The following is a 4,534-nucleotide window of genomic DNA, read 5'->3' as shown; positions in this document are numbered from 1 at the left end:
CTAAAGACCCCAAGACCAGTGGAGAGCTCCATCTGCCTAAAGCTTGGGCAGAGAAGGCACTTTTCCCACTTTCTATATTGTCTCTCAGTGTTGGTCTCTGTCTCTGTGCTTGCTCTTTGATTCTCTGTGGCTCTCAGAGTCTTACTTGTTGGTCTCCTTTTCCCTGCTCTTCTCCAGGACTATGTTTCCTCAACTCTTGGCATCTCTGTCTCTCCATATCTCTCTGTGTCTCTCAGGGTATCTCTGTCTCTCTGTGTCTCTCAGGGTCTCTCTGTCTCTCTGTGTCTCTCAGGGTATCTCTGTCTCTCCGTGTCTCTCAGAGCATCTCTCTCTCTCCCCATCTTTATCTCCCTTGATGTGGTCACTATGACTCCCAGCTAGCTGTCTGGTGTCTCCACCTGTCTGTTTCTTTGGTCACTGTCTCTCCCTTGTCTTCCTGTGTCTCAGTTTTCTTGTCTTTCTTCATCTCTGTTCTCCTGTCTCTGTCACCTCTTCTATGGATTTCTGTCTCCCCACATCCCTCTCTCACTTTCTTCATGTTTTTATATTCCTCCTTTTCTGTGCCTCAGTCTCCCTCTTTATGTGTCTATAGTATCACTGTCTCTCCCAGTGACTGTCTCTCTTCTTGTGTCTCTGGCTGTCTCCCTCTTCATGTTTCCAGTCTCTCTGTCTTGGCCTCTCTGTCTCTGTCTCTGTCTCTCTGTCCTTGTCTCTTTGCCCCCCTCTCTCTGGGGGTCTCTGCCTCCCTCCCTGTTTCTATGTCTTCATCTCCCGCTGTCTCTCACTGTCTCGGTCTCCCTCTGTTTGTCTCTCCTTGAGTCTCTGCCTCCCTCCCTCTCCGTGTCTCTGTCTCTGCTTGTGTCTCCCGGTGTCTCTGGCTCCGTGTCTCCTCCCGCCGGTTTCCGCTTAGATTAAGCCGGGGACCTAATTCCAGGGCCAGGATCGAATTTTCTGGCAACAAAGGGAAATAGCGAATCGATCGGTCGCTCCGGAGATTAAGAGACAAGCGGCGCGCGGATCCATCATAGCTAAACGGCCCCCCCGCCCCCGCCCCCGCCCGGCCCAGCCCGGCCCCCTCCCCCCTGGGCGCCCAGACGCGCTCAGCATCGCAAACAGCCCGGCCGGCCCGGAGTACGCCCGCAGTCCAGCAGAGAAGCCGCAGAGGGGCCGGGGGCAGCAGGACCCCCAGTCACAACCCTCCCTCCCACAGTCTTCCCCACCAAACCTGGCCCCTGCCTCTCTGGCTCTCAGCTGCAAGCTCTACTTGTCCCCCCAAACCCTAATTCAAGCAGCGTTTGGCCTCCATATCTTCCTTCACAACAGTCTTCTCAATACCTTTCCTCTCACGTCGCAGCACCTGTACCTCCACGTACCCTTTGGCCCCTCAGTAACGCCTGCCCCACGCCCCCTATTCCTGATCACTTGGGTAGCATCCCTGCCAAATCCTGACTCTCTTTGCCCTCCCTAACCTGTCCCTCTAAACACCTGCTCCTTCACATTTGCATCCCAAACACCTTCTCCCCAACTAGCTCCCTCAATATCTTTCCCCATTTACTTTTCCCCACACCTGTGCACAAGATAACACTGGCCCAAGCCTCAGGTAACCCCTATCCCCCCAAGTGACCGTTCTCCACAGGTACCATTTATCCACAGATCTTCTGTGCGCATACTTTGGGGAACAAATGTGCCCACAGGGCAATTCTGTCGGCACTGGCCAGCCACCAACTTGCCCTGCTTGTACATAGACAGCACCTTCCTACAGGTCTACAACCTCAGCTAGCACCTGTCCATAGGTAACACTTCACTCTCCTATACCTGTGTCATGTAACTCATGCCTCACATATATCCCTATAAGCAACACCATCTCCCAACACCTATTCATCTCTTCCATTAATATTGCATTTTTCTTATTTGTCCTCAACTGCCAATTGTCTCAGGTAGTACCTTCATTTATACATATGCACTTGGCAAACTTTAAAAAGAAATGACAATTATTAATTACTTGTGTACACACCTGTCTCTTTCAGTAATATCTCTTCCTTCAAAGGAACATCTTTCTCCCCACACACCTGCCCCCTCAGGTAGCACTTAGTCTACCTTTTCTCTCTATTCCTTCTATCCTGGCCCTTATTGATTATCTGTTCTACTGTATCTGTCCCACTAACAGGTCTCTGTATTTACTCATCTACCCTCCCTCTCAAGGTAATACTCATCTTGCATATAACTCTGCCCCTCAAGTAATACCTGCCACCCCCACGTGTTCCTCCATAACACCATTGCCCTGATTCTCTCCTGTCAAGTAAAAATACCCTGTTTATCCTGTTCCTTCAAAGGTAGCACAAGCCATATGTCTGAGTGCTCAGATACCACCTTGCCAGCATACCTGTTCCTGCTTAAGCCGAACTGAGTCCCCACACCTATCTCAGGTAACAAGGCTTCCTTCCCACTTTTGCCCCTAGTCCCTTCAGGTAATACCTGGTTTCAGCCATTAATTGTTCCTGCAAATCTATTCCCTCTTGATTCCACATTTGTACTTTACCACAGGGAACCCACCTACAAACACACACACACACACACACACACACTCTCACTCTCATACATACACACTCTCTCTCATACATACACACACTCTCTCATACATACACACACACACTCACACATACTCACATCCTTAACTTCCTCATGTACATACAGATATATATGTGTATATATATATATATATATATAGTCTCAGAAGGTGAAGCAAATGCATGCAGAGCCCCAGAATGGGAATCTGAAGACCTAGGGTCTAGTCCAAGCTCTGCCCCTACCTGTGGGCAAAGCTATTCTCTTCTCTTGACCTCAGTTTCCCTCTCTGTAAAGCGAAGAAGCTGGACTACAAGCTTGTCTAGAAAGATCCTTTCCCAAGCACACAGAGTACACACATACACACACACATCTGTAAAACAACCCACACTTTTCATATTCCTTCCCCCACCTCCCCCTTACAGGTGTCAAATTCCTCTTCTGGACTCTCTTCCTCTCCTTTTCAGGGCTTTCATGTCCCTCGATATTTGGGGAGTTCACATGTTCTCTGCAGCTGTTTCTTCCACTTTTTCTCCATACTTTCTCAAGCTTCATTCATACCTCTTATTCTCCAGAGTTGTGTGCTTGTGTAATTGTGTGTGGTTAACACACACACACACCTGTGTTTTGAAGGGGAAAGAATCTTTGTGCCCACGTTTGGGGATAAGGGGAATATAGAAGTGGTACTATAAGGAGGGAAAAGCAGCCATGAAGGAATTGGAAGGGTGCTCCAAAGAGAAGGGAGGAAGGAAGCATGAGAAGGAAGTCTCTGAAAGGGGAATGGGGGCTCTGAATAGAGGAGACCAATCTGAGAAAGGAGGAGGGGTCACTGAGCTTGGGCTAGCGGTCACTGAGGAGAGGTAGGTGCCTCTGGGAAGGGGAAAGGGGTCTCCAAGCTGAGAAAAGAATCTGGAAGGAAAAAGGCAAAGTCTCTGAGTTGAGGGAAGACTCCCTGAGGAAGAGGGAGGAGACTGACCTGGGAGAGAGCTCTCTGAGGGTCAGGTAGGGGTTCCTGACCTGGAAGAAGGGGCTTGGAGTCTCTAAGGAGGAAGGAGAGATCTCTGACCCGTAAGAGAAGTCTTTGAGGTAGAGAGAGGGTCTATGAGGAGGAAGGAGAGGTCTTTGACCTTGGAGACAGGTCCCTGAGGTGAGAGAAGTCTGAGTTGGGGGAGGTGGTCTCCGAAGAGGAAGCAGTGATTTTTGACCTGGAAAAGGGGTCTCTGAGGCGAAAGTCGGGTGTTCTGAAGAGGAAGGAGGGGTCTTTGACCCGACAGAGGTGTCTCTGAGGAGGCCTCTGACCTGTGCCCAGGATCGTGGAGACCGAGGGCGGGATCTCCGGGTTGGAGGCGGGGCCTCCGAGGGCACCCCCCGGGAGGGCCCCTGGGCGGGGGCGGCGGCGGCAGTGGCAGCGGCGGGGCCCGGGCTGGGGGATCGATCGGCGGCGGCAGAGGCGCTGGGCCCGGGATTGCATCTTGTCACAATAATTTATGGCCTCATCCCGCCTGATCGATGGCGCTGAATTAGCACCTCCCCCGCCCGGCCGCCCACCCGGGCCGCCTCAGTCCTGCACCCCCCAGCCCCTCGCTCTGTCCACGCCCACCGGTCTGGACCCCTCTGTCCTCGGGACCTCCGTCTCCTGCTCTCCGTCTCTACTACACCATCCCCCTGCCTCCCATCCCTCTGTCCCCATTCCTATAGCCTTAGTCCCTGTCCCTTATCCTCTATTCTTTCCCTCATCACTCTGTCCCGGTTTCCCTCTAACCTCCAAGTCCTCTGTTTCCTTTTCCCATCACACCCAAGTCTCTGTTTCCCCTCCCCCAACTCTCTCTCCCCATCTCCCTCATCATTCTAAGGTGGTTCCTCATCCCTTTATCCATACATGGCCCTGTCCCTCCAGTTTTCCATACTCCTGGTCCATCCAGTCCTTCTACCCCTTAAACATCTGCCCCACATTCCTCTGCCCCCCAGC

Source organism: Petaurus breviceps, unplaced genomic scaffold (assembly GCF_028583685.1).
Source record: "Petaurus breviceps papuanus isolate PSGF00001 unplaced genomic scaffold, PetGlider_PUasm1.0 185, whole genome shotgun sequence".
Classification (NCBI taxonomy): domain Eukaryota; kingdom Metazoa; phylum Chordata; class Mammalia; order Diprotodontia; family Petauridae; genus Petaurus; species Petaurus breviceps.
Note: the sequence above shows the minus strand (reverse complement) of the source record.